This window comes from Trichosurus vulpecula, chromosome 3, assembly GCF_011100635.1.
Source record: "Trichosurus vulpecula isolate mTriVul1 chromosome 3, mTriVul1.pri, whole genome shotgun sequence".
NCBI classification, from domain to species: Eukaryota; Metazoa; Chordata; class Mammalia; order Diprotodontia; family Phalangeridae; genus Trichosurus; species Trichosurus vulpecula.
In genome coordinates this window covers 47,610,849-47,633,562 of record NC_050575.1, presented here as the reverse complement: position 1 = coordinate 47,633,562, position 22,714 = coordinate 47,610,849, and positions in this window count along the sequence as shown.

The following is a 22,714-nucleotide window of genomic DNA, read 5'->3' as shown; positions in this document are numbered from 1 at the left end:
TGATAATTTCTTTAAAGATGATATCTAGGTTCTTTTTTTGATCATGGCTTTCAGGTAGTCCAATAATTTTTAAATTATCTCTCCTGGATCTATTTTCCAGGTCAGTGGTTTTTCCAATGAGATATTTCACATTATCTTCCATTTTTTCATTCCTTTGGTTCTGTTTTATAACATCTTGATTTCTCATAAAGTCACTAGCTTCCACTTGCTCCAATCTCATTTTTAAACTAGTATTTTCTTCAGTGGTCTTTTGGACCTCCTTTTCCATTTGGGTAATTCTGCCTTTCAAGGCATTCTTCTCCTCATTGGCTTTTTGGAGCTCTTTTGCCATTTGAGTTAGTCTATTTTTTAAGGTGTTGTTTTCTTCAGTGTATTTTTCAGTATTTTTTTGGGTCTCCTTTAGCAAGTCATTGACTTGTTTTTCATGGTTTTCTCACATCCTTCTCAATTCTTTTCCCAATTTTGAATTAAAGAAATTAGTGAACAAAAGAAAATAACTTTCATAACTATAGATGGAGAGAGTAGTTGACTAAACAAGAATATAGATGTTCATAAAAAATTAAGCAAACAACTTTGATTGCATGCTATTTAAAAGTTTTCCCACTAACAAAATGAATGCAGCTAGAATTAAAAAGTACTTAGTTAACTGGGGAAAAATCTTTGCAGAAAATCATACAAATGTGTGTGTATCCTTTTTTGTGTAGAAAAGAATTTGGAATAAAGAGGGTGCAAACTAATTAAGGAATTGCTGAATGAATAATGCTTTATAAATAGAATAATTTTGCAACTTCATCATTGCAGAAAAGAATGAAAGAAGGTGCCAATCTGACTTGTGTTCAACCTTGTTCTGCAAATGAGCTGGAAATAAGAAATACCTCTTAGACAGGAAACAGAAATTTATTGAGTGGTCCAATGAAAGTCCAAAGTTTTGAATGCCCCAAAAACAAAATTTGAAAGAAGTGAATAACTCCAAAATATCAAAAATCAAGGATTCAAAGAAAAACACAGCTTCGTCTCAAGGTCAAGAAGTATTTCTGGAAAAAATGAAGCAAGGGACACCAAAAAAAAGAATTTTAAGTGATTTTGTAAACTAAATGATATTTCTAAGGGGATTGAATTAGAAAAGAAATGAGAGAAGTGGAGGAAAGACTTGCAAAGACCTTAATATAGAAGGTATAGAATTTTACACAAGTAACAAATTCCCTGAAAATTAGAATGAACAAAACAGAAGTTTTTGACTCAAATAGTCGACAAGAAATATTAAAACAAAATCAAAAGATTAAGAAAAAGATAAAAATACAAGGAGTCCCATTTCAGATCGATTGATACTTCTTACTCTGCATTGCCACTTCGAAGTTGCCCCACTTCCTCCTCAGTAACCTCTCTTCCTTTGAGATAGACCAATAATTTTTGAATCGTCTCTCCTGGATCTATTTTACAGGTCAGTTGTTTAACCAATGAGGTATTTTACATTTTCTTCTATTTTTTCATTCTTTTGTTTCTGTTTGATTGATTCTTGATTTTTCATAGTCATTATCTTGCCCAATTCTAATTTTAAAAAGGTTTTTTTGTATTAGATTTTGTACTTCCTTTACTATTTGGCCTATTTTATCTTTGAAGGAGTTCTCTTCAGTGAGTTTTTGTGCCTTCTTTTCCATTTCACCAGTTCTACTTTTCTACAGTCAATTTTTGTCCTTCCTTTTCCAAGTGATGGCCTCTTTCTTGAATACTCTCATTTCTTTTCCCAATTTTTCTTCTACCTCTCTTATTTGGCTTTTAAAACCCTTATCGAGCTCTTCTAAGAAGACTTTTGGGCTTGAGACCAGTTCATATTCTCCTTTGAAGTTTCAGGTGTGGGCATATTGACAACGTTGTCCTTTTCTGAATTTATGCCTTGATCTTCCCTGTCCCCATAATAAGAATCTACGATCATTTTCTGTTTCTGCTTTTTGTTCACAGTGTTTGCCTAATTTCTGGCTTTTAGAGTTGAGCTCTCCTGCTGGAGTGCAGGGGGCACTAACCCAAGCTTCTTGTGTTTGGAGCCCGAGATCTGGTCACTGGCTTTGCATGCTGGGGCCTGAGGTTCTGGCAAATGAAGGCTGTAGGGGTCTGGCAGCTTACCTGGTGCTGAGCTGGTATCAGCAGCACGGGAGCTCTGAGGGTGGGGATGGAGCATCTGGTCCCTGGGGAACATCTGCTCACCCAGACCTTGCACTTCATTGCTTGGCTCTTGCTTTCCTGGGCCTTACACTTCAGTGTTTGGCTGCTGGAAGATGTCTCTCAGCCTGGAGCTGTGCCTCCTAGAGTTATGCCAAAGCACTGGGAAATTCAGCTGCTGGAAAATACCATACATGTGGTGGTTTTCTGAGTTGGTGTCTACTGGTTCCCCTGCCTGTGCTAAGGCACTTGGGGATTCTGGTGTTGGTGCTTGCCTGCTCCACCACCCTGGGGCTCAGGATGTCCCCTGGTTTGTTGAGGTGGGGCTTGCTGCTACCTTGCTGGGACACCTCCTGTCTTGTACTGCTCCCCCTCACCCAGAGCAAGGAGGGACTTTCCCATTAATTCCCCAAGTTTCCCAGGCTATAAGACTGTGCACCTCATCTTTCTCCTGGCTTAGCTTTTCCGGGGTTTCCTGGGGTGCTATTTTCTGGGCTTTCAGAGGTCAATAAGGGAGGTTGAGAGCAACTTACTTCTTACTCTACCATGTTGGCTCCCAGAAGTGCACCTCCACTTTTAGACATCTTGAACTGGATATCCAGTAGACATTTTAAACTCACTATGCCTAAAACAAAATTCTTATCTTTTCCCCTAAATCCTAAATGGACAACACCATTCTCCAAGTCCCTCAGGCTCACAAACTAGGAATCATGGTTGATTCCTCACTATCTTTCACCCCTCCATATCCAAGCTGTTGCTAAGGCCTGTCAATTTCACCTTGATGTTGTTGATATCTTGAATATGCCACCTTCTCTCCTCTGTCATGGACACCACTCTAGTACAAGCCTTCATCACCTTACACTATGATTATTGCTAGAGTTTGCTGGTGGGTTTTGCCTTCCTCTAATCTCTCCTCATTCCAATCCATCCTCCATTCAGCTACTAACGTGATTTTAGATCATGTTGTTGTTGTTCAACCTTGTCAGATTATTCATGATCTCATTGTGACATTTAAAAAGTTAGACAGGGAGTGGAGCCAAGATGGTGGAGTAAAAGCAGGGACTTGCTTGAGGTCTCCCCCAAATCCCTCCAAACACCTGAAAAATTGACTCTAAATAAATTCTAGAGCTACAGAAACCATGAAATTTCAGAGTGAAACAAGTCTCCAGCCCAGGATAGCCTGGATGTTCACTGGGAAGGGTCCCTTGCACTGTGCTGGGAGCAAAGCACAGACAAGTGGGGGCTGCATCAGCACAGACCAGGCCAAAGCAGACTAGGTGCAGCAGGTCTCAGAGCACTGAATCACTGAGCTGTAGTTGTTTCCATACTTCTCAACCCACAAACACCAAAGACAGCTTAGCAGGTTATTGGGAAAACACTGTTGGACCTGGGTGGGAGATTGGTGCAGTCCAGCCCCAGCCCCAGGGCTGTGAAGGTGGTTACAGCAGCTGCAATAGGATCAGTGGCTGCTTCCAGAGGTCCAGGCCCACAGACAGTTGAGGGAATCAAAAGGCTGATCAGAGTGGGAATGCAGGGATCTCTTTACTGTCACTGAGACAAGATTCTCTTGCTTTGCCCTGCTTGGATCTGAGTCACAGTCCCGGTTGGCAGTCATGGGGTGAGGAGGAGTGGCAGAGCTTGTGATGGCTGTGTAGGGAGTCCTCCTAGCAGATACAAGGCAGGAAAGAGTGCCTGAGGTCACTAACAGACCAGATCACAGGCCAGTAAAGGATGGAACACTTCTCCTTGGATCACACCACCTCAGAAAAACTGAAAATTTACAGGTGCCTACAGGTAGCAGTGAAAAACTCATAAAGCTTGGGACAGAGAACTCCCTACTCTGGAAGCAGAGTAATACCTTGACAAAGAGCTCAAAAGTCAAGTAATTGGCTGGAGAAAATAAGCAAACAGTGTAAAAAAACTCGGACTATAGAATCTTACTTTGGGGACAAAGAAGATCAAAATATACAAGCAGAAAAAGACAAAAAAGTCAAAGTTGCTATGCCCAAAGGGTCCAAGAACAATATGAATTAGTCTTAGGCCAAGAAAGAGCTCAAAAAGGATTTGGAAAATCAAGTAAGAAAAGTAGAGGAAAAATTGGGAAGAAAAATGAGAGAGATGCAAGAAAATTATGAAAAATGAGTCAATAGCTTATGAAAGGAGACCCCCAAAAATACTGAAGAAAATAACACCTTAAAAATAGATTAACTCTCCTTCACTGTTCCTCTTTGGTTTGGCTTAGTTCAGCTCAGCCTGGCCCACTCCAGCCCAGCCCAGCCCAGCCTAGCCCAGCCTAGCCCACTCCAGCTCAGCTCAGCTCAGCTCAGCTCAGTTCACCTCCTGGCTCATCCTCAAAGCAGGTTAAAGAAGAATATAATTCCCTGTGGAAACTATGGATTGCTCTGGAACCTCTCTTTCAAACTCAGGACCATTGGAATTTAGTGATACTGACAGACTTATGGGAAACTCAACAGTGGAACCCAAGTGCAAATCCTTAAATGATGGTTCTAATAAGGAAAATAAAGTCAGGAAGAAGACAGCCTACAGCCAAGCACAACTTAAGGAACTGCACACTTATTTCAATCAGAATGCATATCTTGATCCCTCACAGATGGGATACATATCTAGAAAACTGGGGCCCACCCACAGTCAGGTAAGAAAATGGTTCCAGAACATGAGAATGAAGAGGAAAAAACAGATGAATGTTTCAGCCCAGGAATTTCAGTTATCAAAGACATGTGACCTATTAGTAATGAACCCCAGTAGGAATCAAGATGTTGCCCAGCCCTGCATTGCCTAGCCCAGTGTTGCCAAGCCTGGCGTTGCATTGAGGCAAGTTTCTTGAACAAATAACAGTACTCGTGCAATTCAAATGGACAACCAATCCTGGAATTACTTCTGTCATTTACATAAACAACAACAGAAGACAGCTGAGTTCCCAAATGGCTATTATTACCAAGAAACTATTGTTCCTACTTGTTCCAACCCTTATTTAGAGCCTCATGCTTTTCAGTTAAACTATGGAATGGGCCAGTCCTGGAATATGTCCTCAAGAGGTAACTGGCAATAGCAACAAAATAGAGGCAATTACCAAGCTGGCCTGGTTTATGACCATCCTGAAGCCAACTCTTTGAGTAGGGAATATACAGACTTCACTCAACTTTAACACCATCATAAACCCCAGCCATACTTTCTACCTCACTCTCCAGTCTGTTCTACCCCAGATTAATTGCTTTTTCCCTCAGGCATCCTCCTATTTGGATCCTGTTTTGAACCAGTTCAACTCTTTTCTTTTGGCACTTGAAATATTTATTTTTATGGATTTTTTTTTGCAAATTATGTGTAAAAACAATTTTGATATTCATTTTTTTAAATTTTGAATTCCAAATTTTCTCTCTCCCTCTCCTTCACCCTTCTTAAAAAAGTAAGCAATTTAATATAGGTTATACATATACAGTCATGCAAAACATGTTGTGAAAGAAAACACAGACTGAAAAACCCCCAAACAAACAAACAAAAAAGTCTTAAAAAGTATGCTTCAATCTGTGTTCAGATTCCATCCATTCTTTCTCTGGGGATATTTAGCCCAGGAAATAAAGGAAAAAAAACCCAATGCTTCTCTCCTGTTTTTCCCAGTTGTATTTGTAGAGCTGGTCTCAGGGGATTCCAAAACCCAACCCCCTTATTAAATGAGAGAAGTAGTTTCTTTATAGATTTATCATGTAACAACATCTTTACAATTTTAATACTGTATTTAAAATTGTATTAACAAAAAAAATCTTTACAATTTTATCACTGTATTTAAAACTATATTTTAATAAATTGTGTTGTTAAGAAGAAAAAAAATAGATTAACTCAAATGGCAAAAGAGGTCCAAAAAGCCAATGAGGAGAAGAATGCCTTAAAAATCAGAATTGGCCAAATGGAAAAGGAGGTGCAAAAGTTAACTGATGAAAATAATTCTTTAAAAATTAGAATGGAGCAAATGGAAGCTAATGACTTTATGAGAAATCAAGAAATTATAAAACAGAACCATAAGAATGAAAAATAGAAGAGAATGTGAAATATCTCATTGGAAAAATAACTGACCTGGAAAATAGATCCAGGAGAGATAATTTAAAAACAATTGGACTATCTGAAAACCTTGATCAAAAAAGAGCCTAGACATCATCTTTTAAGAAACTATCCAGGAAAACTGTCCTGATATTCTAGAACCAGAGGGTAAAATAGAAATTGAAAGAATCCACCAATCATCTCTTGAAAAAGATCACAAGAGGAAAACTTCTAGGAATATTGTAACCAAATTCCAGGTTCCCAGGTCAACGAGAAAATATTGCAAGCAGCCAGAAAAAAACAATTCAAGTATTGTGGAAATACAAACATGATAACACAAGATCTAGCAGCTTCTATATTAAGAGATCAAAGGGTTTGGAATATGGTATTCTGGAAGTCAAAGTAGATAGGATGAAAACCAAGAATCACCTACCCACCAAAACTGAGTATAATACTTCAGGGGTAAAATAGATATTCAATGAAATAGAGGACTTTCAAGCATTCTTGATTAAAAGACCAGAGTTGAACATAAAACTTGACTTTGAAATGACAAGAATCAAGAGAAGCATGAGAAGGCAAATAGGAAAGAGAAATCATAAGGGACTTATTAAATTCTGACATGGAAAGATGATATTTGTAACTCATGGGACCTTTCTCAGTATCATGGTAGTTGAAGGGAATATATATGTATGTGTGCATGTGTGTGTATACACACACACACACACACACACACACACACACACATATATATATATACACATACACACATATACATATGTATATGTGTATGTAAGACAGGGCACAGAGTGAGTTGAATATGGAGGATGCTATCTAAAAAATAAAATTAAGGGGTGAGAGAGGAAAATATTGGGAGAAGGAGAAAGGGAGAGATGTAATGGGGCAAATTATCTCACATAAAAGCAGTAAGAAAGAAGCTTTTACAGTGGAAGGGAAGAGGGGGAAGGTGAGAGGGAATGAGTGAACCGTACTCTCATCAGATTTGGCTTAAAGAGGGAAAAACATACTATGACATAGGGGTAGATGGTGTGGTATTTTCTGCTACCCCTTAATGATGTGTTATACTAAGGAAGACCTTATCCTGGGAACCCCTGTTGTGTAAACAAGTATTTGGGGAAATGCTACTGAATGCAATGATATATGTTATGCACCATATAACACGCTGCTATGAGATTTTTATATGTGTGTGTGTGTGTGTGTATTAGATAATATGTTTTGCTTGAGGATGTTGCTTTGAATGTTAGGCTTTGGTTCATTGAACAATACTTTAGTTTGGTGCTGAATAAAAAGAGTTCATTATACTATGCAATTAGACCCTCAAAATTATTCAAAGCAACAGTCCTCAGATGTGCTGCCATGATTGGCGATACACACCATTTTCCCAAGCCCAGCAGAGATCCATGGAAAATGGTCCACACTCACTGGAATTTCTGGCTTCATTGCCTTTCCTGTTCTTTTCTATCTTTCCCCAGCATAGGAAAGCACAGTATTATAGGATTAATAGTATTCCTACCAAACCCATGAGGGTAGTGGCAGCCCAAGTCCAGAGCAACCTGCCATAGTGGCAAGGGCAGTGACAGTGCACTAGTGTTCAGGCCTAAGGCAACACCAATCATAAGACAAAAAGGCTCAAGCCATCAGAGTGGCAATTGTCCTTCCCTGACACGGAGAGTAGCAGTTAACCCTGGAGGAGGGAGTAGAAGGCAGAGACACAGGTCCCAGCCATAGGGGCCAGGGGCAGCAAGCACAGATATGAGTCCTAGCAGCAGCAGCTGAAAATATGAGGCACAGAAACAGACCTCAGTGGCAATGGATATCAAATCAACCCCCATCAGCAGTGGCAGCCTGGTGGCAAAAGAGTGGGCACCGGGATGTGCAATGGCAAAAAGCAGGCTCACTGTAGCTCATTGATTGTTAAGATGTAAAATTTATTGGTGGCTCCACTTTGCTGCCAGTATAATACCCAGTGATCATGGTAGAACTCGTCTCCAGCAAACACTTGGAGAACTAAAAGGTGGCACTGTTGGTAGCTTGTTTTCTGGGAATAAAAGGAAAGTGAGAGTTCCTACCTGGACCTAACAGAAAAGGATAGTAATTCCTCAGAGACCTTTCATGGGGATAAGATTTTGGCTTCCTGTCTCTCCCTACAATGGGGTTCCCAGGGAGATGGAGGACCTGGTTGATGGACCAAGGAACATTAAGTGGGTGGACCTAGCAGTTCTCCCTGTCACTTGGCAAGGATCAGTTACTATACAGAAAGTATCATCATCTTTCCTTCAGCTTTGATATCCCATTTTACACTGAAAGACTCACTAAGATCGGCAAAGATTTTATTTCGCCCACCACATGGACCCAATGATTTCAACCCAGGACTTTATCTTTCCTGAAACTCTCCCATATTTAGTCACTCTTCCAGGGAACTGTTTACATGAACTGATACAGAGTGGAGAAGCAGAGCCAAAAATACAATATACACAATAACTACAACAATTTAAATAAAAAGAATTATGGCATACCAAAAAGTCAAAAGTAAATGTAACAAAAGTATTAAGATCAATTGGCACTCAAAGAGATATGAAATAAAAAGACATCTGCCAGCTACCCTTTGATGGAGGTGCGAAGTCCACAAGTGTTACGCATTGCTCATGTCTTTGGATTTCATTAATATGTCAATCAGTTGTGCTGACTTTTTCTTCTACTAAAAATATTTGTCATATAGCTCTCAGGGAGTTGGAAGGGGAGGGATACATGAAATATTATCATGATATAAGAAATAGAAAACATCAATAGAATTATTTTTAATATACAGTCAGTTCATTAGTCCTCTCCTTTTGTATTTTGCCAGTGTACATTTTTAAGAGTGTGAATTTTTTTTTCCCCTGAGGATTACTTTAATGGAATCCCAGAAATTTGGGCATGTTGTTTTATAACTTTCATTGTCTTCAGCATAATTAGTGTTGTGTCTATCATTTATTCTTTGACCGACTAATTATTTTGGATTTCATTATTAAACCTCCAATTGGGTCTATCCAATTGGGTCTATGTTTGTGTTCACTAAATTGATTACCGTATTTTATGATCTTATATAAGCAAGGCAATAATCACAATATAGATGATGATTGTCAAAATGCCTGTGTGGTTCTGTATTGCAAAATATATGAGACTCTTCACATAGAAGGTAGAAGAAGTAAGCCATTTATTCAGACACCAGAGCATGAGATCCGATAAGCCATCCACCCAATCCAACACAGCAGCAAAGAATTCAATACACAACATCACAGCATGCAGCCTCACCATCCCAAAACCATCCACCCCCTGTTGGGGCCCTGCCAAGTAACAAGCAAAGTTACAGCACAGCTGTCACAGGTCAGTTCTTTTTCCCTCAACTCTAACTGTTGTAACTGCCATAACTGCTCTCTCAACATTTCCTGTGACACAATTTCTTTTCCTCTCAGTAACCTCCTCTCTCCACATGTGACTTAGGCTTCCTGTGATATAAGTAGGTCACTTGGCCTGTTAATGGGTGGGAAAGATCTTCAAATCTAAATTGCTATTATAGATCTGTAAAGGATGCATTTGCTAATTCTGATTTCTTTACATTCATTTCCTATATCTCTGTGTTCTAATAAATGAATTTGCATAAAAATTCCATGCGGTGCTGAGAAATACACATATTCTTTAGCAATCTCATGTAGAAGATATCATCCAAGTCTCTTAGCTCTGGCTTCCCCAGTAATTTGCTCAATTATATATTTTCTTTTTTGTTTATCTTTCTCTTAGATTAATAGAAAACTTAAAGAGACATTGAAGACTTCAGTAATTATATTATTACTTCCTATATCTTCTTGTGGTTTAGGTAATCTTTTCTTTGTGAATTTTGATAATAAGGCATATTACTGATTTTGGGGCATTTGTCTATGGCTCTTTTCAGTGTAATGTAGTTTACCTATTCATCTATTTTGTGAAGTTTTGTTTTTGCTTTGTTTGATAGCATTATTGCAGCTCCTACTTTTGGGGATTCCCTATCACATGGTAAATTTTACTCCCACCCTTTATTTTTGTCTTTTAAGTATGTTTCTTGTAGGCAATAGGTTGTGGGGTTTTGTTTTCTAATCCCATCTGTCATTATCTTTCATTGTGTAGGTTGTTTAATCCACTCACATTTAAAGTTATAAGAATGAGATTTACATTTTCCTCCACTCATCTCTGATATTGTATTTTTTCGAACTATGATTTTATTGTTGTTGCTATCCTTTCTCTATAAAAATAATACCTCATCCTTTCTAGTATTTTTGCTTAGTCTACTTTAAGATAAACCTGTTCCCATAGGTCTCTCCCCTCTACTCTCTGTTCCTCTCCTCTCCAGTTTTATTCCTTCCCCTAGTTTTGGGTTTTTATTTAATTTATCAGTTCCTTTTTCTTTCTTCCATTTATCTTATTAATTCTGCCCCTCTTCTTTCTCAGTTAGTCATGTAAAATTTCCTGTTTCCCTCATTGCCTCTGAGTTCTTTTGTTTGTTAGGTTTTCTTAAATTTTCTGCGAATTTCTAAAAGAAAAATTATCTTCATTTTTTCCTATGCTCAACTATTGGTCTTTCATTCATAACCCTTATACTTAATGTATTTCTTCTTTACTCACTGTATTCCTCATGTAATTAAAGCTTCTAAGGTGCCTATTTTGAGTTTCCTCTTCTAAATAGTTTCTGCACTCTCCTATCCACTCTTTATTTTAGCTTATTTTAATTCTATTCATTTGTTTGTTTAACGTTTTTATTTAAAGTTTTGAGTTCCAAATTCTATCCTTTGTGACTCCCCCCTCCCTGAGATGGCAAGCAATCAGAAAAAGTTTATAAATGTGCAATTATGTAAACCATTTACATATTAGTCATTTTGTACAAGAAGATTCAAATAAAAGAAAGAAATGAGAGTGAAAAAAAGCATGGTTCAGTCTGTATTCACACAATATCAGTTCTTTCTTTGAAGGTGGATAGTATGTTTCATCATTAGTCCTTTGGGGTTGTCTTGGATCATCATATTGCTAAGAATAGCTATGTCATTCACAGTTCTTTATCAAACAATATTGCAGTTAGTGTGTACAATGTTCTCTTGGTTCTGTTCACTTCACTATGCATCAGTTCATGTGAGTCTTTCTAGGTTTTTCTGAAATCATCCTGCTTGTCATTTCTTATTACACGATAATATTCCATTACAATCATATACCACAGCATCTTTAGCCATTCTCTAATTTAGGTGGGCATCCCTTCGATTTCCAATTCTTAGGCACCACAAAAAAAGAGCTGCTATAAATATTTTTGTACACATAGGTCCTTTTACTTTTTTCTTGAATGTCTTTGGGATATAGACCTAGCAGAGGTATTGCTAGATCAACGGGTATGCATAGTTTTATAGCCCTTTGGACATAGTTCCAAATTGCTCTTCAGAATGATCGGTCCATCCATGCTTGTAGAAGGAAGAAATAATTCTATTCTTTGTATTTGCATCATGGTAAGAATTTTCCTGTAACCTTGATAATGTGCTTCATTAATATCCTTGGCACACCCCATGATCAGTTTTTCTTATTTACTATGAAATCTTCTCTATGAATCCATGCCTTCCCAACCTTCTGAATGTTGTTGATCCCCTACCATAGAAGGAGGGCTCTCTGGACATTCACCTCATCATTTTCCACTCACCTTCTTTCCTAGGCTTCAGGATTCTACAAGATGAAATGAACTCTGAAACTTACTCCTCCTCAACACTCCTACTTTGTGTCTCTTCCTTCCTCTGATGGGAAAGGGTGGAAGGAGGATGCTATAAGGAGGACTCTCAGGAAACTTTCCTCATCATTTCATATCCAGCTACTTCCTTAGACTTCATCATTCTGCAAGATGAAATCAGTTCTGAAATTCACATCTCCTCAGAGATCCATCTGTGCCATACCTGCAGGAATTCATCTTGTCCCAGTGCTAGTAACCTTTGACTCTTTGAGCTTCTTTCTATGCATTGTCTTCCCTCAATTATATTGTGAACTCTTCGAGGGCAGGGGGCTGTCTTATATTTTCTGTGTGTATCTCCAGCTCTTAGTACAGTGCCTGGCCCATAGGACGCACCTGATTAATCTTTACTGACCCTGATTCTGTCAGTTGCCTCCAGAAGCTTTGTTTCTTCTCTTAAGGCAGGATGTTTTCCATGGAAGCACAATAATGATAGAGTGACTTTCTCTAAGCATCCAATTGCAGGAGAGTATACACATTGTAAGGTCCTCCATCTCCCATTACAGTATATCGTTAGTCTTTTATGGACTCTCTCTCACTACTGAATTTATATTTTCCTTATTTCACTCTTTTCCTTTGCCACCTCACCCATTCACCTAGAGACCCTCTTCCTCCTGAGAGATTCTAGGAATTAGTTTCCCTTCTTTATTTACCATTGACTTGATTAAGGTACATCACACTTTCCCCTCCATTTCTTTCTCTCATATGCCTTTTTGTGTTCCATCTCATTCTGCAATTTGGTCCCCTAACACCATTATTTACGCAAGTGGGGCATCATGAGGTTGAAGTCATGTTGTTTAAGGTGTGTTCCTTCACCATCAATTCTTCTATATACATTCTGCTTTTACCCTTTTCTCCTTATGGGCTTTTAGAAAGAAATCTCTTAATAGTCCCTCTGTTGATGCTGCTACTGTTGTTGCTTTTATTGCTGTTTAACCACATTTTTCTCTGTTTACCCATTTTTTCTGGGGCAATTTATTTCATTGTTTGTACCTTCTTTAGTTGTCATATTTAATCCTGTTTTTGTATTTCTATTGTCTTAGGTGAATCTGCTCGTGTCTTGGCGGGGGGTGTGTTTTAAATGCTTCTCTTTAATTAAATATCCATATTTTTCATTGATGATTAGTTTCTGGTTTATGGGATTTGAAAACTTGGGTTGTATCTTGAGTTCCATTGCTCTTTGCAACATCTTGTTCCATTACCACCTGTAGTTTCTGGTGGATTTTGAATAGTCTTGTATTATTTGAATTTTATTTCCTTTATATATAAGGATGTTTCTACTGGTCTATTGAAGAATTTATTGTCATTGAAATTGTTAAATTTAGTCACTGTGTGTCTTGAACTTTTCAGCATTGATTTTTTTGTTTTGCTGTCATTGTTACTTGAACGTGATCTGTGAATTTTTTTCAATTGGAACTTTGCTATCAATGTTCAGAAGTTCTGGTCAATTTTCTTGTATTATTTTTTGCATTGCAGCACTTGTTTTTTTTTTATTTGTTATATTGTTCTGTTACATTATCTCTATGCAACCTGTCTTCAAGATCAATATGTTTTCCTTGTATAAAGATCATATTTTCTTTTAACATTACTGCTTCTTGCTTGTCTTCTTCCAAATTGTCCTTTTCTTCTATGTATTTGCCTTGCCAATAGTTGTTTTCTATTTTGTTTCTTTGTTAAGAAGTAATGAATGATATTAAGTGAATTCAAGTTTTTCTATTCTGCTTATTATTTTTGCTGTTCAAGCCTAAAATTATGCTTTAATAATTCTTACTTCTCTCTTAGACTATTTGGGAATATCCTGCTGTGGTTCTATATTCTTTTGGGAATCTATGGGGTCATTTGCCTTATCAGGTGTTGTTTCATTTTCCTTCATCTCACAATATTTATTCAGAGACATTTGCACTCATCGAGATATCCTGGAGCCCATCTTCTCTTCTTCCCCATTGATTTATCTGCTTGTGCTCAAAGGTTTTAACTTTTTCTTCCTCCTGAGATTTTTGGCAATTTCAGTCTTTTTTCTTTATATTCTCCCATTGCTCATTTTCTGACTCTTTCATCTTTGAGGAGAAATCCTCCTAGGGCTGGAACTCAAAACTGTCTTGATCCACTCCTACACTAGGTGACTTGCTTTTCGCTGGCCTCCATCTTTGCCCCAAGTGACTTCCAGGGGTACAGAACGGGTCTCTGCTGGATGCCAGTTGCCAGGCCTTCAGGCCTAATGGAGCTTCCTACACATACTAGTCCCCTGCCTCAATTTCCTTTTCAATCTCCAACTGAGCATTGTAACAGATCATGACTTATGTGCTGCTACCTTGGCTGACCAAGCTTTCCTTTCACTTTCTTACAGTTCCATGTAATAGAATTTCCATCGCATGAGGATCTGGGTAGGAGGGCTTGCCAAAAAATGGTGGGGAGAGGGAAAGGGGTCAGGTTCCCTAGCAGATACTATAGAAGGAACAAGGGAATTATTGAGTGAATCCCAGAGCACAAGCCCATGAATCTTGTATAATCCTATTAAAGCATGGCAGCTGTTGGAGTAGAATCTGCTGCATTGAAGATACCCCTTTCTGCTATTAATTCATCCTAATTCTTAGTGTCTTAGCCTTTGGAGATGGTTGTTAATTACAATGTAATTCTTATTTTGGAAAGAGGTCACATGGATTAAATACAATGTCTTGTCTTATTGATCTTATTGGTAATGTGACCCCTCAATTCTTCAAAAGCCTTCTGATTCATCTGCCTAACTCAAATCTTGATTCCATTTTACTCTAGATCTACTAAAGCATAGGTCTTACCATGTCAATTTACTATCCTCAAAATACTACAGCGACTCCATATTACCTCCAGGATCAAATATAAGATTCTCTGTTCTGCATTTAAAGCCATTTACAACATGACCCCATCCCTATTTCCAGTATTTTTATTCCCCTCCATGTTCTCTGTGATTCAGCTACACTCATCTAATTATTTACTATATGGCATTCTGTGTCCAGAATCTATTTGTTTGTATTGGTTGCCCTCCACCCCACTTCTCTAAAAATTACTTTCCATTTACTATATGTGTGTCTATAAGCTTTTATGTACATAACTATTTTCATATTGTCTCCATCATTAGAATGTGAGTTCTTAAAAGTAGGACAGGGATTGTACTTTTACTCTTTTTAGCACTTAATGTTTGTTTCCTTTCTGACAAAATCTAGTAGTCTATCTATATTCATATCTTTCCACTTTTCTTCCATACTCCCGTTCTAGGTGACATATGTGGGTTGATGGACTCTATAATAATTATATTTATAAATATTTAATAGTATTGCAGGCAAAATACCAGTGAGACACATTAAGTAAAAAATAACTAGCAAAATTATTATGTGAAAACAAGATTATCAGGCTCATACCAAATTATATTTATCAAAACTAAACATCAATGTAAATATAATTTAGAATCAACTTGATGCCATTCTTTATATGGACATTCTTTTTACAGAATTTTGACTGAATAGATAATACCAATATCTCTATTGATTCTTCCTCATAGAAGGCAAGGGGAATGAAATCCTTTTCATTTGTATGGTATGAGTGAAGAGAAATTATGCTAAGAGTAGAGGTCAGAGAGAGTTTGGAGTGCCTCTGCTCCTAATTAGTCTGCCTGATATCACATGAGTGACAAGAAGCCTCTATTTGTTCATTTTTAAACTTGATTATCCTATTCTACGGTTTTATAACCATTGCTTTCAACATTACCCTCAGCCTCACATTTTTCTTGACCTTCAGCTGCAAAATGACTTTTTCTCTTCAAGACATGTTGGTCTACTGTCTTTTTCTTCTTTCACTAAATCCTGGTCATTTATATTTTTCTTATTTGAGGGTATTAAGATGAAAGAAGGTGACTTGTGGAAGCCAAGAATACTTCATAATTTTTTTCCATTACAATTAATAAAAAGTGTTTGCTTTGTGAATTTTTTCCCCTCACCTATAGTTTTTGTGCAACAGATTTTGCCCATATGGCAAGAAGTCAAGCAAAATGTATTTCAATTCTTGAATGCAAAATAAATTTCTGTAGCCCAATGCCTGTATATCTTATTTCCTGGTTGCATGTAAAAACAGTTTTTAACATTCATTTTTAAAGCCTTTAGTTTCACATTCTCTCCCTTCCTCCCTCCCCACTCACCCTCATTGACAAAGCAAGCAATTCAATATAGGTTATACATGTGTAGTCATGAAAAACACTTCCACATGTTGTGAAAGACTATATTATCTTATCTTGCCCTCCATTTATTCTATTCTCTCCTTTGACCTGTCTGTCCACAAAAGTGTTTGCTTCTGATTGCCCCTTCCCCCAATCTGCCTCCTTTCTGTTATCTCCCCTCTCTTATCCCCTTCCCTGCTGCTTTCCTGTAGGGTAAGTTAGATTTCCATACCCAATTGAGTGTGCATATTATTGCCTCCAAATCCAATGAGTGTAAGGTTCTCTTATTCCCTCTCACCTCCCCCCTCTTCCCTTCCATTGTAAAAGCTCCTTTTTGCCTCTTTTATGTGAGATGATTTATTACATTCTACCCCTCCTTTTCTCTTTCTCCCAGTACATTCCTCTAAACACTTAATTTTATTTTTTAGATATCACCCCTTCATATTCAGCTCATCCTGTGCCCTCTGTTTATATATGTCTAAAGACATATGTACACACACACACACAGACACACAGACACACAGACACACAGACACACACACACACCTCTAACTATCCTTATACTGAGAAAGGTCTCTTGAGTTACAAATATCTTCTTTTCATGTAGGAATGTAAACAGGTGAACTTTAATAAGTCTCTTATGGCTTCTCTTTCCTATTTACCTTTCCATGTTTCTCTTGATTCTTGCATTTGAGAGTCAAATTTTCTATTCAGCTCTGGTCTTTTCAACAAGAGTGCTTGGAAGTCCTCTATTTCATTGAAATTCTATATTTTCCTCTGAAATATTATACTCAGTTTTGCTGGGTAGGTGATTCTTGGTTTTAATCCTATCTCCTTTGACATGTAGAATATCATTCCAAACCCTTCAATCCCTTAGTGTAGAAGCTGCTAACTCCTGTGTTATCCTCATCATGTTTCCACAATACTTGACTTGTTTCTTTCTATCTGCTTGCAATATTTTCTACTTGACCTGGGAACTCTGGAATTTGACTACAATATTCCTGGGAGTTTTCCTTTTGGGATATCTTTCAAGAGGTGATGGACAGGTCCTTTCCATTTCTATTTTATCCTCTGGTTCTAGAATATCAAGGCAGTTTTCCTTGATAATTTCTTGAAAGATGGTGTCTAGGCTCTTTTTTCGATCCTGGTTTTCAGGTAGTCCAATAATTTTTAAATTATCTCTCCTGGATCTATTTTCCAGGTCAGTGGTTTTTCCAATGAGATATTTCACATAGTCTTCTATTTTTCATTCTTTTGGTTTTGTTTTTATAATTTTTTGATTTCTCCTAAGGTCATTTGCTCCATTCTAATTTTTAAGGAATTATTTTCTTCAGTGAGCTTTTGGACCTCCTTTTCCATTTGGCCAATTTTGCTTTTCAAGGCATTTTTCTACTCATTGGCTTTTAGGAGCTCTTTTGCCATTTGGGTTAGTTTATTTTTAAAGGTGTTATTTTCTTTAGCATTTTTTGGGTCTCCTTTAGCAAGCTGTTGACTTGTTTTTCATGATTTTCTTGCATCACTCCACTTCTCTTACTTGATTTTACAAATCCTTTTTGACCTCTTCCATGGTCTAAGACCATTTCATATGTGTCTTGTAGGCTTTGGATATAGGAGCCTTGACCTTGTTCTCTTCCTCTGCCTGCATGCCTTGATCTTCCTCATCACTAAGTGTGTGAGAAAACATCTTTTCACCAAGAAAGTAACCTTCTGTAGTCTTGTTCTTTTCCCCATGTTAGCTCATTTTCCCAGCCAACTATTTGACTTTTGAGCTTTTTGTTAAATGGACAGTCTACTGTCCCAAGCTTCAGGGGTTTTGTGCAGCTATTTTTAGAGCTATCTCTAGGAACCTGTAAATTCTCAGTTCCTACAAAGTGGTATGATTGAAGGAGAGGTGTTTACTCCTCTCCTGGCCTGTGCTCTGGTCCATGAGCAACCACAAGCACTCTTTTCTGCCCTGGAACTTCGAGAAGGATTCCCTCTCCACAGCTGCCACCAGCTCTGCCATGGCAGCTCTCCTCCTCACTCCAGGACCACCACCCAGGACTGGGACCCAGATCAGTTGCTCTATCCTCCCATTGTCTGTAGGCTGAGAGCTTCAGAAGCAGCTGCCAATGTGGCAGTGGCTGCTGCCACTCTGGGGTTGGGGCTGGGGCTGTGGTCGGACCATGCTCCTCTCTCACCCAGGTGAGAGAGCTTTCCCACTGTCCTTTGAAGCTGTCTTTGGTGTTTGTGGGTTGAGAAGTCTGAAACCACCACAGCTGCCAGTGATTCAGTGCCCTGAGGCCTGCTCCAGTCCCATCTGTGCCAGGGTGGTCCAGGCTGGGCTGTGCTCCACTCTGAGAATGATGCAATAGACCCTTCCTGTCAGCCTTCCAGACAGTCTTGGGCTGGAAATCTGCTTTACTCTGTCATTTTGTGGCTTCTGCTGTTCTAAAATTTGTTTAGAGTAATTTTTCACAGGTATTTCAAGGAGTTTGGTGGGAGAGCTCAATCAGGTCCTTGCTTCTATTCCACCATCTTGGCTCTGCCCCCTCTGGTTGTCTGTCTTTTACCCTATATATCATTAAGGCAAAGTTCATGACCTCAAGGAAGACCATGAGCATGCCTGGATAGTTTGGAATCGCAGGATATAAAGAATTCTCTAAGTAGAAGGCAGAGGAATTAAAGCATTTTTTCAAGCTCCAAAGGACCAGACCCAAGGACCAATGCCCCCAATTCATTATTGTGGCAAGAACCTTCCAGAGCCAATAAGCCAGTGTCACAATAATAACCAGGAGGTTTCAGAAAAATATTATTGCAGCAAGCCAAATCGTATTTGGTCTTCCCCCCAATGCTAGGGCCCTCCTGTAAGAAGATCACTCACAGGTCCCAAGTCCTCAGTTTCTGTTCCTCCTAATCCTCAGTTTCTCCAGCCTCTGCTGCTCCTTCAGCTTCTCAGCTTCTTCAGTGTCTGCTGCTTCAGCTTCTTCTGCTCCTCAGCTTCCCCTCTTCCACCTTCTGCTGCTCCAGTTTCTGCTGGTTCTGCTTCCACTGCTCCTCTTTCTCCTGCTTCTCCTTGTCCTGATTCCACCACATCTGTATCTCCAAGCTCTGTTCTCTCTCTTTATACAGTCCTTAGACTTCATCTGATCAACTAGAAGTTATCTGATTGACCAGAACTTAGGCACATACTATTGGCTGTGGTTTTAGCAACTCCCTTTAGGGCCCTGAAGGCTTTATGCCCACATTGGCTTATCACCTAGTAAGTAGGGGTTTGGGGCCTACTTAGGAGCAAAGATCTAATCAGACCTCCCTTTGTTGCCCCACCTGGAGCCCACCTGTAGCCTATTCAATGTGCGGGAAAGATCTTTCAACTTACTGATTGGCTTTACACCCTAGCCCCTGCAAAATGAGTAGGCCACATCCTTTTCCAGTTTTATGTGACCTTGATATCCCTTTCATGACTTCCCGAGTTTAGCTCATCATTGGAAATACATCACAACCTACTTATATCTACAATTTACTCATACATTTCCCTCTGGGCCACCTACAACTCCACTTACTTGAAAATGGAGATGTTCCAAGATATCCAGCTAAACCTACTTTCTGGACAAATATTTGTACTGGGATGTCTCTGTACTCACAAAAAAACTTGGAATCATTAAGAATGCTGCATCCAAATACAATCCAACCTGCTCTCTTTCTCCTGTTCAACTTTGTGTACATTGCCCATCTTCAGTCCCTGTCACAAATATCAGTACTAGTCACACCATCTGAATAAAATGGACATCCACTATAGATGAAACAATGTTACAGCAATTAAATAAAGTAGGAAGGAAAGGAAAACGGCATAGGAAGTTCTCAAATAACACTATAAATCAGTTATTGTTTTTAAAAATTTCACTTAATACTACAATATTCCAACAGATTTGTGATTTCATCCATGTGAGTACTTTCTTCAGTAATATGAGTTGCAACCAATGCATGCCTGCCAATGCTGTGTAACTCTTTTCCTTGTCTTATTGTAAATCTGATAGAGGAGATCCTTGTAATGTGCTTGAGGCCTTCCTCTAATTTCCTTGACTATAAGTTTCAACAATCTGGCTAGCAGCTGCTGTGGGGGTGAAAAACCAACACAAGCCCAACAATAAGAACACTGCCAGCTTGCTGCCAAAGCCCAGGTTCTTTTGATCTGCTTTACTAAGGAAAGTAATGTTAGGGGGTTAACAACCTTACTTTAATTCAGCATACAAATACCATTCACTTAGTTCAGGGGAAAAAGTCAGCATCCTGAACTTTGGTGCAAGTACAAACAAATTGCAAACATAAACAGATGGGCCAAATACAATTCATAGTTACCCACATCTAGGTTTAGCCCCAGAGTTCATAACAAGGGCTGGCCCAGAGTCATGCACACCACCATGGCTGTGGGTAAGAGCTCTGAAAAAGAGAAAGCCAACCCCACTTTTTATATCTTTTTCAGGGTCAAGGGTGAGTCACACATGGGACTCACCCACATGACCTAAAATTGTCACAAAGAGGTGACTTCAACCCATGTGGTCTAAAAGCCTCTGATGTCCCAAACATGTTACTGAAACTCATGTGTAAACTAGGCCCTCCCCTGAGGCAAAGAGGTCACCAAGGACTCCCAAATCTAATCAAGGAAACAAATTCCAAATCTTCAAGGTCACTTGGTTGAACTGAGTGATAAGAGCCCATTTTGTTTACCAACACACTATATATGTATCTGAATGGAGCATATAGGCTGTCTGACAATTATGCTTGGCGCTCAGTATGTGACCATCTCAACATTTTTTTTACAGAAAAATTTATGTGTTAACATACTTTACATAGCTCATTCTGAATGATTTCTCCTATGTCATTTGTCAGAACTCATTTCTAACTACCACAAGTCTATTGACTGAAATGTGGGAAGCATCCTTAATCATCAGTCTTCTGGACTGATCACATTGATTAGAGTTCCTTTTTATTTTATTTTAATTTATGGAATAAAACAAGCATTCCTATAACAGTACAATAAAAGAGATGATTGCAAATGAAACTGCAAATCCACTATGTACAGCTGGCTATTCCTTTCAAATAGACAACAAAATTATCATGTAAATTTTTCCCCTTTTTTCTTCCCTTCCCCCTCAAGATGGCTACCAGGAAACACAAATAGGTATATGTGTAAAATTGTTCTATACAGGCTTCTATTTATCAGTTCTTTCTCTGGATACAGATAACATCTTTCTTCATTTGTCCTTTATAGTTAATTTGGGTTAGTTATAGTAAAATTGGGTTTGTTAGAAAAAATAAATTATTTGCTCAAAGTCATAATTAAAACAATATTGTTGTTACTGTATACAATATCCTCTTGGTTCTGCTCTTGCTTTTCACTATTTTGTGCAAGTACTAAAATCATTGAGTCCACCATTTCTTACAGTAAAGTAGTATTCCATCACAATCTTCAATTTCCAGTTCTTTGCCACCACAAAGAGAGCTGTTGTAAACATTTTTAGAACATATAGGTCCCTTTTCTTTTTCCCTTATCATCTTTGGAAATAGAACAAGTAGTGGTACTGCTGGGTCAATGGGTATAATAGTTTAATAATCCTTTGGGCATAACTCCAGATTGCTCACCAAAATGTTTGGATCATTCCACCAACAGTGAATTAGTGTCCTGATTTTTCCACATCCTGTCCAACTTTTGTCACTTTCCCTTTCTATCATTTTAACCATTCTGGTAGGTATAAAATGATATTTCAAGGTTGTTTTAATTTGTATTTCTCTAATCAATAATGATTAGGGTATTTTTTCACATGACTGTAAACTGTTTTGATTTCCTCATTGGAAAACTGCCTGTTCATATCCTTCGATGATTTATCAATTGTAGAATGACTCATATTCTTATAGATTTGACAAATTTCTTTATATATTTTAGATATCAGAGTTTTATCTGATAAACTGTCCATAATAATTTTCCCCCAATTTTCTGCTTTCCTTCTGATTTTGGGTACATTGGTTTTATTTGTGCAAAACCTTTTTAATTTAATGTAACTGAAATTATCCATTTTATACCTACCTTTGTTCCCTATCTCTTGTTTATTCATAAATCTTTCACATATCTATAAGTTTGATAAGTAACATGTTCCCTGTTCTTCTAATTTTCTTGTAAAATCTCTCTCCTATATCCATTTTGACTTCATCTTGGTAAATGGTGATTACAGTTCTTAAGTCATTCAAAATTGTTTTCCTTTAAAATGTATGCAATGTACATTGTATTCTCATGTTTCTATTCACCTCCATCTGCATCAGGCTATATAGGTCTCCCCTGTATTACCTGAATCAATCCTTTTTTAAAACTTTTATTATGGCATAATAACATTCCATAACATTTACATGCCACTTATTCGCCCTTTCCCCAACTGATGGTAAACAATTTTTTTCTAGTTCTTTGCTATGATAAAAAGTGCTGATTTAAATACTTTTGTTCATATAGGTCTTTTCCCTCTGTCTTTGGTCTCTTTGGGATCTACCAGTAGTAG